Raw genomic sequence first — 13,558 nt, 5'->3', positions numbered from 1 at the left:
CACACTGAGCTCATAGCTGATGTTCAGCAAATGCCAGATGAATTGTACCTCAACACTGTAAGAGACTGCAGTTGCAGGTAGGCCAAGTTTATCATTCAGCATCCTGATTTGGATGACTAGATGATATTCCCCTTACTTCTAGGCTTGTGCTTCTTTCTTTGTTTGCCGATCTGCTTCTAGACCAGTGTTTCCCAAATGCCGGTCATTCGCATCACTCTCATGAGTCATATCACATCTGTGGGTCACTTATGCTTCCACTTACTTAATATCTTTCTTTAAATTGATTCCTCTTTTCCTGACACTAACTCATTTAAAAAATAGACCATTTACCTCGAATTAAAAGTCTAGTATCACTTGCCTTTAATAGAAAATAAATATACGTATGAATACAATGAGAATAAAACCTTCTTGAATTCATTCATATGACAAACATTTACTGAGCATTCACTCTGTACTGGGCACTGTGCTAGGAGCTGGGATACAGCAGTGAACAAGTCCCAGCTCTTTGGGCTTACACTCTGTCAGGGAAAATGGAAAATGAACCACCAAACAGGAAATAGACCACAATAAAAGCTATAAGGCAAATGAAGCAGAGCACAGAGACGGAGAGGAAGCAGGGTACTATTTAGATAAAGAGGTCAGGAAGGGCCTCTCTGAGGAGGTGATATTTGAGCAGAGACCGGGAAGAGCAAATCAGGCAACTATATGGAAGCAGAGGCTTAAAGAGCCCAGGGAAGAGCAGACATCATGGTCCCGAGAAGGGAATCGCTCTTGGTGGTATCTCAAGGCCTCTGTGGAGGCGGATTTTATCTCAAGTCCTGGAGGAGGGGAGTGCGGCTGCAGGGTACTGAGGGAGGGAAGAGCACCAGGAAATGAGGTCAGAGACAGAAGCAAGAACAACAGCATGTCAAGCCTCACGGACTAAGGCAATGACTGATTCATAAAGGGACGGAGATTCTAGAACATGCCACTGCACTCTGGGAAATAACGCCTTTCGTTCAGTGCAGATCTGAGGGAAGTCTCCTTCGGCCTCCTAACTGGAACATCGTTCTTGGTTCATGACCAAACCCTGCAGTCAGCAGTCTTGTCTCCAAGAGATGGGGGCATTTCCGGGGACCCAAAGGGTTCATTGCCTTCTCTCTGGTTCCCTATACTCTTCGTCCCTTTTGGACAGTGCCAGGCGCACAGCAGACACACCTTTATCCTCGGTGGAAGGAAGGAAACGTGTATTGCTTCTGCCTTCCGGACTGTGTCTCTCTGCTATGGATCCTGCTACTGACCCCACCCTGCCAGAGCGCGCAGGGAAGAGAAGAATCATCAGGAAAGGCCACTGCCCTTGACTTCTCCTTCTAAAGCAGAGGTTCTCAGTGAGGGCTGTCCACCAAAACCATGTGGAGAGTTTTGTCAAGATACTGATACTGCCTGGGTCTCAGCTGCAGAGGTTCGGGCTTAACTGGTCTGGTGTAAGACCTGGGCATCTGTGGTTTCAAAAGGTCCACGGGTGATCCTAATGTGCTTCAGGTTGAGAACCACTGCTTCAAGGGAAGTAAGCATTTTCACCTCCATTTTCACAGAAGGAGAAATCAAGAATTTCAATTTTCTAGGCTTGCATAAAAACTAGTATTTTGAAGTGATATAGATACATGGGTGGGCAGGGAATAGGAACACACTAGATGTGAGATTCCCTGTGCCAGGCATAGAATATTAAACAAGACTGTATGTAAAGTGCTTTGAAACAAACATGTATTTTGTTATAGTCAGTGACTGCAAAGATCTGTGAAAAGTGTTCAGATCGGAGGGAACAGCAAGTGCAAAGGCCCTGAGGCAGTATTGTATTGGACGAATTGTGGAACAGGGGAGAATGGTAAGAAATGAAGTCAGAGATGTTAATTTGATTCATTCCCTATTTATTACCCCAGCAAATGAGGTCTTTTTTCTTTATAAAAATTAACCTCCTGCATAAAGTCTTTTTATCATATGCTACTCTCCAGATACATTCTGCATAGCTGGAATGTCCTTCACCCTTTCTGGTTTACCATATCCTAGTCTAGATTCTCTATGTCCTTCAAAGTTCTATTCAGTTGCCACCACCTTCAGGAAGCCTTCCGTGATCATTCCAGATGGATGCAATCTCTCTCCTCTGTAAAGCACCACAGCCTATTCCTTTACCCTTCTAATGGACAGTAGCCCTCTTTGTCTTATTTATCTCTCCAGCCTGTTATGTACCCCCTACCCCCTGCCCCACTCGAAAGACTAGGTCCAGGTCTGAGCTCTCTGGAAGTCCCTTTCTCTTTGCTTAGTGCTAGCCCTGCGTTATACACAAAAGTAGGGCTGAAAAACATTTACTGAAGGGTTAGCTATGTGCCTTCAATTCTCTTCAACAAGAACAGCAATCCAAACAACCTAAGCACATCTACACAGTAATTAAAGCAACAAACAAAACTGTATTGGCTCTTGGACTCTGAGTGCATTCTTGACTTTCCGACAATGGTTTCTGATCATTCACCTTTGAAAGAACATATTGCAGTTGAAACGAAACATATCAACCCAGACAGTTTCAGAAAAGCCAAGTCATTTGTTCACTAAGAAGGATCACGGTAGCCAGGAACGAAGACCACAAGGAAATGAAATGCTATCAGTTTCATCTATTTGGGAGTAGTGCAGAAAACAGAAGGTGGCGAGATGAAAAAAAGAGAACAGATAAAAAGCATTGTTGATATAGACAGTGGGTTGGCTTGCTGTGGTCGGTGGTGTGTGACTTTCTGTGGCCAACCTGATTTCTCCCACGCCTATGGATTCTCCCAGAAGGATTCCCTTTATGGTCAGGGACCCTAGTATTCAACGATTGACAAAACCAGTCTTGTTTAACCCAACCACTACTCTGAAGAATGGTCAGCATCGTCCCTTTATCACAAATGCTGAAATTGACCTGTGGCACTTGGAGGCACCATGGCCTTGGGAGTGAGGGTTCCAGCCTTGGGGCTGAATAGCTTGGGCTCCATTTCCAGCTCTGCCCACTTGCTGTGTGATCCTGAGCAATATTCAATGGTAATAGTAATAATTCCTTCTTCACAGAGTTGTTTTGAGGGTGGGCCGAGTCCACACATGTAAAACACTTAGGACAGGACCACAGATACAGGTGGCATTCAGTACATGTTAACTCAGTATTCAGAGAGGCTAGGTCACTTGTCCGAGGCTGGCAGGTGGTAGGGCTAGGATTTGAATTTAGGTGTGTCTAAAGGAAAATACTTAGTAGTGATGGGCTACTGCAAATGGAGTTAGCAATACACTTGAAAGTAGAGAATTGCTCTAATTTTGCTCCCATGCTCACTTGAACATCACTGAATGGCCAGGGCATTTCCTTAGTACCTTCCTTTTCTTGTTTGTCCACGTTAGAGCCCTTTGCTGAGCAAGCAGGCCTCCAGGCCTGGGACACAGCTAGAGTCCTCCATAAACAAGGTTGTGTGTGCAAGGTGAAGTGGTGTGTCTGTTCCCTCCTCCAGATATTTCAAATCAAGAATTCAGGAATTTCAAGGTGTGGGTATTCCAGACATTATAGAATAATATAGGTGAGATAAAACTTATCAATCAAAGATGAAGGTATGTCTCCTGATAAGTTTCCATCCTTCCATATCCCCTGTTCCATTTCTCTCATATAGAGAAGGAGGATGGACTTAGTGGGAGAGGACATGGGTGATTCTTTGAGTTACCTGTAATCTGGGACTTTGATTTTGATGAAATACATGCCACATGGTTCACAGAATCTCCGAAGATTCTGAAAGACCCTGGAACCACTGCTGCACTTGTGAAATCATATTGTTTGCAGTCCTCCCTCCTCAATCTGCATCATGAAATCATTCCTTTCAGTGTATGTGCATATTGTCACTCTTGCCACATTGCACTGTGCTCATTCATTTCCCTATTTGTCTTCTTTTCTACATTATGAGTGCTCAAGGGCACAGAATGTATCCAGCATACAGCAATGATTAGAATCTCTGGCTTTGGCGTCGGGTATTCCCAGCTAGAGCCCTCTCCCTTCTGACCGTGTCCAGATAAATGAAAATGTGTCTACAACCTCTATGTTTGGGGGTAATTTTAACCTGGAATAGATTGGTGCCCCCGAAGTTGCAAAATATGATGTGAATGTGCACGTTTCTATGGAGAATTCAAAGCTTCATCAGATTCTCAAATTGGGTGGGGGGAGGAAGGAACAAGGTTCCAAAAGAAGTGAAGAATTTCTCCTGTAATTAAATAAATTAAGTTTATGAAGTAACTCTGGGTTCTTCACAGTACTTCTTTTCTATAATAAAGAAAAAGGGATGCTATATCCTTGATGTCTACATTAGGAGAGGCAGTTTTTACATCCCTTTAATGCTTTTCCAGTACAGATTCACTTAGTGTATTATTTTTTTCTGTTTCTTAAAATATCTTTTCCTCCATGATCATCCACTGGGATCAACCTCAGGTTTGATCTCACCCTACTAAGCACCTGAAAGCACATGAACTCATTTAACCATTAGGATGATTCTCCAAGTAAACCTTACTATCCCCATTATACGGAAAAGGAAAATGAGACTTAGAGGTAAGATCAGTTCCAAAGCTTTCAATCTGTGCTGATAACCCCTATGCTATACTGTCCTCATCTTTGCTAGAGTCCTCAGTTTATGGATACAAGCTTGTCTAGTTCACTGTTTGGTTCCTAAACCATCTTTGGCTAGAGATGTCAGAATTCTCCTTAAGCATTCAGTCAATACATATGTAGAAAGATCACTCTAAAGCCCACAGTTTATTTTTCCTTTGACTCAGGACGTTAACATCCTCCAACAAGTAGTTCTTGCTTTGATAAACAGACTTTGCAAGGCAGGTTAAATGACATCCCATATATAACACTATTCAAAGCCTTCATGAATTTATATTACATTTTTTAGGCAAAGAGAAAAAAGAATACTACATCAAGGATTCTAGTGAAAACATGACCTACAAGTAAAACAAGAGAAATGTTGCTTTCTAACACTTGGAAAGCCAACCAAATTGATATTTAAAGAGAAAGAAAAAATTGACAGAACATAGAGCTAAGTGAGAGGCAGACTCTTCATGGCTTTTGGAACTCTGTTCTGAGTAGTTAAACTACAAAACTGAGTTATAGAGGGGAGTAAAGACCATGGTCTTTGGCATCAGGTAGAGATGGATTTGAATCTAGTTCAACTACAAAATGAAGGTGAAGCTTCACTATCTTATAAGATTGTTAAGAGAAAACAATGTCAGCACTGTATAGGTGGTCACTAAGCATTAATATTCCTTCTTCCTTTACAATTTCTCTTCTGATTTGGCATAAAACCAGTGTAACTGTTTCCAGTCGGCGGTTCTTTAAACATGAATTTGCCTCTGATACAACTGATGTCCTAGGGATACAGGACCTTGCTGATGAGTCATGAGGAGCCCTGGACCGTTCTTTAGAACCATTCTAAGAATCCAAGTGATATTTCCAAAGCATGTTCATCCAGAAAGAAGACCAATCCAGCGTTAGATGTCTAAGCTAAGGAAAGACCAGGAAAGAGACACTCTGACATGGGGTGTCCTTTTCTAACCCACCCAAGATGGGCAGCTTGAGTTAGTACCACTTTCTGGGTGTCTTTCTAAATAGCCAATGCTTACGAAACTTTTATATCCTTTGAACAGCAAATCTAATTTCAGAAATTTTTGTTGAAGAAATAATTTTTAAAAAAACTATGCTGGCTATGTATAAAGGATGCTGATTGCAGCATTGTTTATTTTAGTCCAATTAATTGCTGGACTAGTTGTTGATTGGAAACCAACTAATTGTTCACCTGTGGGAACTGGTTAAATAAGTTGTGGTCCATCTGTATAAGAGGGGGGCCTGTGGTCATGATGATGAGAAGAATATGTAATTTAAATGTTCACAGTGCATTAAGTTTAAGCATAAGTTAGAAAACTTATGCTTATGTTCAGGTTGACCCTATTTTGTGTGTGAAAATAGATTAATATGACGATAGTATATACTATATACACAAAATTTGGAAGATGAAAACACATGTCATATGTCTTCTCAACTGTGTGTTTTTCTGAATTATCCAAATTCTCTACAACAATTTTTTGTTGGTTTGGTAATAAAAACAGAAGTGATTTAAAAAATCTCTACGACTGTGATCATTCACAATACACATTCTAGTGTCTCCATCTTCCCTTTTCGTTTTCCCAGGCCAAAAGCACATGGATATGCCTCCATTTCTGCTAACAGGCAACCTGGGAAAAAGAACTCAACTATATTTCCATTCTTCCATTTAAGGAAACATTGTGTTCATTATTCATACCCAGATGACTAAGAGACAGAAAAGAATGAGAGGGAAGAAGGAGAATACGGTGATGCGAGGCTTCAAGATAATAATTAGAACCATCCCACTTAGCACTGGGACAGCACCTCACATCTTCAAAGCTGTATCAGATGTTATCTAATTAAGCAGAGCGAGGAGGAATGACAAGAGTGGAGGATTTAATCTAAGAAGCACGAGGGGTAGTGTATATATGTCCATGCCACTCTCTCGGGCCTTTGGATACTGAGAGGCAGTAACAAGAGGGGCCAAGTGAGAAATTCAGTGCAAAGTCTGAGATATCAGAAGTTCACAGAGGTTTTGAGGGTTGAAAGCAAAAATCATAAATGGAAAAGATAGACAAGGGGGGAAAAAGGAATGATGAAACTAGTAGAAAGCTGCTGGAAAATTTAACACCACCATATTGTTTCTAGAACCCCACATCATTAATCCATTTAATTATGCCTTGTAAATATTTGAATGCAGAACGATTCCTGCGACCCTGCGACTCAGATAATTCCAAAAGCCTTAAACATTGGGCCTGCCAATCAGAATTACCGACGACATTTATCTCTGTTACAGGGAAAACATTAAACACACATCACAGACCCATGTTCTTGGGGGAAGCTTTAGAGCACTGCTGGCTCCTGCCCCATGACCCAATTTAAATGCACTGAGAAAACAAGCACATCAGAGGCTATCAAAAGAGCAAGTCATCCTAAAAGCACAAGGTTATTCATCAGGAGTTCTAGGAAATGTTGAAATAGAAAAATCTCATTTGGGACTCTGCAGTTCTTGGTTGGTCCAATTCTTATTTTTTTAAAAATAAATTTATTATATTTATTTTTGGCTGTGTTGGGTCTTCATTGCTGCACGCGGGCATTCTCTAGTTGCTGGAGCAGGGGCTACTCTTTGCTGTGGTGCGCGGGCTTCTCATTGCAGTGCCTTCTCTTGTTGTGGAGCATGGGCTCTAGGCTCACGGGCTTCGGTAGTTGTGGCTCGTGGGCTCAGTAGTTGTGGCTCGCGGGCTCTAGAGCGCAGGCTCAATAGTTGTGGCGCACGGGCTTAGTTGCTCCGCGGCATGTGGGATCTTCCCAGACCAGGGATCAAACCCGTGTCCCCTGCATTGGCAGGTGGATTCTTAACCACTGTGCCACCAGGGAAGCCCCCCAATTCTTATTAACACTGGTTTACATTCTCACTCAATTACTGGTCCCCAGTGGCTTTATCCTACAATAAATATCAATTATTCCAATTTAATAAGATCTGTGATCTGTTCCCTTGAAGTTCTATCCAGGGTAGGAAGACGAGAGGTAGATTTTGCAATGGGCCTTGATGAGGGGAGGAAAATCCAGAAGAGGGAGCGGCAGAAGCCAAGGCCATGTGTGTGCTGAAAAGCCGAAAGCCAAAGGCAGGCATTATACTACGGTCCAGCAGTTACCATAAGCAGAGATTTCTTAGAGTTTTGCTCCATTTTCCATGATTTTCCATGACTTACTCTGTCTCCTTCAGCATGTTTAAGAACAGGCAGTGATACACTACACATCCCCAAAACAGGCATCTCAACATCTGCTCTTTTTTTTTCCCCCCAAAACTTTCAAGCCTGCAGTTAAAATACAGCTGCCAATTATCAAGTATGAGCTTCCTGGCCCAACGGTAATTCACACATGTCAGAAGTCGGATGAGAAAAAGTCCAATGCAGTAAAATACGTGTGTACTGTGATTATACCTGTATGCGTTATTGCCTTTTCTTTTGGTTTTGTTTTTAGTGCTTTACTGATCAAAAAGAATCAGATTCCTAGCTCTCAGCTTGGGATACTGTTCACTGCATTTCAATATTTGACTTGAAACAGTGAGGGTGGTGAGAGTGGAGGCATGGCCAGCTTGTGTCATCGTAGTGGATACCAAGCACGTTCTGAGCATTTTCAGCTGTTTGTGAATTAAATATAAAGGACTTAATGCCCTACACGGCATTGATCGAAAGGGGGCATTCAAAGGTCTCCACTGGTCATATCATGGTCTACTTTATCTGTCTTTTTTCCTCCTTCCCCCCGCTTCCTTCCTCCCTCCCTCCCTCCCTCCATCCCTTCCTTCCTTCCTTCCCTCCTTCCTTTGTCTATCTATTCATTCCTCTTATGCACAACCACTAAAAATCTATGATGCTATAGATCACCAGAGAGGATTCTGCATAAGCCTTCACTTTGCTTTGCCACTCATTTAACACTGGGTCTGCCTCTCTTCCATATATCCACTGGGAGCTGACTCTGAGGTATAAACTAATTTCATCATTTGTTTAAACAAAATGGCACTAGAAGATAAAAATCACAAAGCACATTCACAGAAATGGACACTGAAATGACTCCTGTGTGCTATATGGCTTTTGGGATCTGACCTAACATTCCTCTGTCTTCCCAGATGATTGACAGCTGGCCACTAGCCAAACGAAGGAGGGCAGGAGAACCAGTTGCTTTCACAACCTGTGTTTTAGTTTCCTAGGGCTGCCATAACAAATTGCCATTAACTGGGTGGCTTAAGATAACAGAAATTTATTCTGTCACAATTCTGAGGGCCAGAAATCAGAAGTCAGGTGTCAGCAGGGCTGTTTCCTTCTAGAGGCTCTGGGAGAGAGTCTATACCATGTCTCTCCCCTAGCTTCTGGTGGCTGTTGGTAATTCTTAGCATTCCTTGGCTTTTAGAGGCATCATTTCAATCTCAGCCTCCGTCTTCACATGGCCTTCCCCTGTGTCTCTGTGTGCTCTCTTTTTGTGCACTTATAAGGACACTTGTCATTGGATTTAGGGCCCACCCTAAATCTAGAATGATCTCATCTCAAGACCCTTAACTTAATTACATCTGCAACGACCTTGTTTCCAAATAAGGTCACATTCACAAGTACTGAGGGTTCAGACTTGCACATATTTGTGGGGGGGGGGGGCACCATTCAATCCACTACGCCTATCCTTGTTCTATTCTCCATTGCACCCTCACATTACCAGTGTTGAGAAAAAAATCAAAAGCAAGTCCTATGACATGCACAGAGATATATCGAAGGACACAACGTTCAGTCTTCTTTGGAAGCAAAGATTGGAAACATCCTAAATGTCCATCAACAGGAAACACGGTTGAATGAGTTTGGTTCATCTACCCAATGGAACACCAGGCAGCTACTAAAAAGAACAAAGTAGGATTTTTATAAATTGAAATGAAAATATCCCCAAAATATGTTGTAAAGAGAATTAAGCAAATTATAGAACAAAATATATGTCACAAACCCATTCTAAAAAGCAAACTATGAGCAACAAACCCACACAATCCTCCTTTGGGGGAAATGCTCTGTTCCCATGCCAGTTATGTGATTCTGAGGAGAAGGGCTGCCAATCACACCTCTTGATCCACTTTCCCTGCCATAAAGAGTAATCAGATCTAGACAATTAGAGTACCTGATGCTGTTGACCATGGTGACAGGGATGGAGGTTGGCTGAAAACCAAGGTAGGCTAGTCAGAAGCCTTGCAAGGATTTTTAAAACTTTTTATTTTGAGGAGAAAAAGTCTCTTGCCTTTTGGGCCCTATATTAGGTCTCTCCAGCTGCTAGAACAAATTAGCACAAACTCAGTGGCTTAAAAGAACAGAAAAAGTATTATCTTATGATTATGTAGATCAGAAATATGATGCAAGTCTCAAAGTGTCAGTAGAGCTGTGCTCCCTTCTGGAGGATCCGAGGCGGGCCGGGGGGGATCCATTTCCTTGCCTTTTCCAGCTTCCAGAGGCATCCACTTCCGTGGCTCACAGCCCCACTCTTCCATCTTCAAAGGTCAGTTGATGAACAACTTTAATTCCATCTGCAGTTTTAATTCTCCTTTGCCATGTTAAGACAACATATTTACAGGTTCTGGGGATTAGGATGTCCAGATTTTTGCAGGGAGATGGGGCATCATTTTGTCTTGAATCTAGAGCAAATCTGGGTCTGCAGATAGCTATCCTCCCCAACACCTGGAGAAAGCTAAGTGAGGGGGGAAAATGAGGCAGACGCACAGAAAGAGGACACGCTGAGAGAGAGAGAGATGAGAGAAAGAAAGACTAGCCTGTTGGACACCCTGGATCTGGCCATTCTTGAAGCTAATTCACCTCAATTAAGTATGATTATGTAAGCCAAGAGATTTCTCCTATTTCTCAAAAATTTTTTGAATTGGGCTGGTCTCATTTACACTTTAAAGAGTCCTAATTACTCGTGTGTGTGTGTGTGTGTGTGTGTGTGTGTGTTAATCATATATGTTTATATATGTCTAGAAAAATAGCAGAGAATAGAATTGAAGTGGTTGGTATGTGGTAGCTTTTATTTTTTTTGGCCGCGCTGCACGGCATGCAGGATCCTAGTTCCCTGACCAGCGACTGAACCCATGCCCTCTGCAGTGGAAGCGCAGTCTTAACCACTGGACTGCCAGGGAAGTCCCAGGAGCTTTCATTTTTCACTTAATATATCTGTATTATTTGAATATTGTACAATGGGCATCTATTACTTTTGTGATTTTAAAAATGAAGTAAAAATACGAGACTGTAACATAAAAAGTAAGTTCCTCCAGGGCTCCAAGGCCTAGTTAAAGAGCAAAATCCTCATAAGTTTCTCTTTCATCTGGTGCTTTTAAACAGTACCTGAGTCCATTCGAGAGCCCATAATTACAAGTTATTTCTTAGGCCCTGATAATATACTTTATCCTTTAAGAAAAGCTATTTAGATGGGACCACAGATGATAAAAGGGCTATGCTCAGGGCGCAAACAAAGAACTTACTGGCTCACTTTTGGAGGCCTGACGTGTCCCTGCCCAGGTCCACATGGCAGGCCTTGAAAACACAAGTCTGTCCTAGTTCTCTTTCTTGCCTCCTTGGACTATAAATACGTGCATTATATGTATCCAAGTAAAAAGAAAAGGAGCAGAAACAAATGCCTGCATTCCCCTTAGCAAAACAAAGGCACAAAAGCAGCCTCTATGCCAGATGCATTAAAAAATGGGAACAGAATAGTTTGTTAAAATGTCACAATTAAGAGATCTGAAGAATTCTCCTGCTGGACCCAGCACAGTGGGAGTTAGTATGCTGGATCCAAATTCCCTGGTCTTCTTGTTACAAAGTCTGATAGACAGAGAACCCTACACGCAGGGGGGCAGTTCAGTGTCCCTTCCCTAGAAGAGACCCTCTGAGCACCCCAGCCAGTGAGCAGACGCATCAGGATTCAAATCTGGGCCTTTCTGGCACCAGGATCTACGGTTCTCAATACCCAGTGGGCAGAAGAATCACTTAGGAACCTTATGAAACACACAGATTCTCAGGCTCCATCTTCCAAAGATTTGGAATCTAGAGATCTGGGGCTAGGTCCAAGACTCTCCATTCCAACAGGCACCTCACATAACCGGATGCAGGAAAAACACACACACAACAAAGGACAAATTCCCTCTCTCTCTCTCTCTTTCTTTTTCTTTCTGTTGCACCTCTTTCCTTTTAACTTCTTTAAGGTATCTCAGACTGTGAAAAGCAGAGGTTGCAGGATTCCTTGTACACATTTCTGACAGCCACTCTTTTCTCACATCCCAGAGCAGAAAGAACTGCGATTGGAAGGTATTTCAATGAGTAACTATTATTGACCAAAAGTTTAAAAAAACAATGAATCTCATACTCCATCACAAGGAGAGTAAACAAAATTCACAAACCTCTAGAGAGAAGAAATCAATTTTTCAAATATGTTAAATTCACCAGGCTGTAGGTAATTATTCAAATTTCAGGGCAAGAAAGAATCAAACCCCCATTGATCAAACCTTTCTGGACTCATGTCAAGAAATTGCAGGGCTCCCCTGGTGGCGCAGTGGTTGAGAGTCCGCCTGCCCATGCAGGGGACACGGGTTCGTGCCCCGGTCCGGGAAGCTCCCACATGCCGCGGAGCGGCTGGGCCCGTGAGCCATGGCCACTGAGCCTGCGCGTCCGGAGCCTGTGCTCTGCAACGGGAGAGGCCACAACAGTGACAGACCCGCGTACCACAAAAATAAAAAAAAAAAAAGAAATTGCAGTGGGCTGCATAATTTCAAAACCCTCCGTTTTCTGCTGAGATATCCTAGTCCTTATAAGACAGCTCCTCCATATTTCTGCTTCGGTTAGCTGGAGGGCTGGCTGTTCAGAATGCTATCACCTCCTTTAAACCAGATGTTGAAAATTGCAGTCAGGGCCTTCCCTGGTGGCGCAGTGGTTAAGAGTCCGCCTGCTGATTCAGGGGACACGGGTTCGTGCCCCGGTCCGGGAAGATCCCACATGCTGCAGAGAGGCTGGGCCCGTGAGCCACGGCCGCTGAGCCTGCGCGTCCAGAGCCTGTGCTCCGCAACGGGAGAGGCCACAACAGCGAGAGGCCCGCGTACCGCAAAAAAAAAGAAAAAAAAAGAAAATGGTAGTTAGGTGTTGCCCTCTATGACGGAGCTGCACTTGACCTTATTAAGTACTAAATAAGTCAAAGCAAAATATTGTTTTTACTTTCGCATTATTCCTTCCATTCAAAATTGTCTGTTGAAATTAAAGAATGGAAAGTACCAGAATGAAGCCATAGGTGATCTGGGTTTGATTTTAGGTCTTGCCTCTTTTAGCTTTCCTACCCCCAGCATATCTGAGTCACCTTACTCAGCTCTGTGCCCCTCACACCCTCACTTCATAGCACTTACTATCTTCTAATTACTGTATAATTTACTTATTTACTATAGCTATTGTTTATGTCAATCGCTCCCTCAAGAATGGAAGCTCCAGGAAGTTGGAAATTTTTGTCAGTTTTGTGCATAGCATAATGTCTGGAACATATAAATGCTCATAAGTGAGGAAAGGAAGGAGGAGTCTATAGTAGGAAAGAACAAAACACTCATGGGAAGCAGTAGAAATAATAAAAGATGCAAACAGAATGTGTCTTGATGGTGATAGATGTGTGTTGTTCAACATGGTAGCCACTAGCCACATGAGTCTATTGAGAACTGGAGAGGCAGCTAGTCTGAATTGAGGCTGGCTCTTGAAGACTTAGAGTGAGAAAGAATATAAAAGATCTCAGTAATTTTCTATATTGATTATATGTTGAAATGATAATATTTTTGATATACTGAGTTGACTTACTAAAATTAATCTCACCAATCATTTTTTTGCTTTGACTTGCTCCTAGAAAATTTAAAATGACATATGTGACTCATATTCACGGCTCACACTATATTTC

General features: G+C 42.5%; 1 protein-coding gene across 3 annotated transcripts in view; it reads right to left on the bottom strand.

The window, feature by feature from the left end:
- The window catches only part of SYNPR (synaptoporin), a 299,012-nt gene that overhangs the window by 80,715 nt on the left and 204,739 nt on the right, over window positions 1-13,558 (bottom strand). The gene's annotated exons all lie outside the window — the stretch shown is intronic.

This window comes from Aethalodelphis obliquidens, unplaced genomic scaffold (assembly GCF_003676395.1).
Source record: "Aethalodelphis obliquidens isolate GAN/ISIS:26980383/991018 unplaced genomic scaffold, ASM367639v1 scaffold22, whole genome shotgun sequence".
In the NCBI taxonomy this organism is placed as follows: Eukaryota; Metazoa; Chordata; class Mammalia; order Artiodactyla; family Delphinidae; genus Aethalodelphis; species Aethalodelphis obliquidens.
This window is presented reverse-complemented; position numbering and strand designations above follow the sequence as displayed.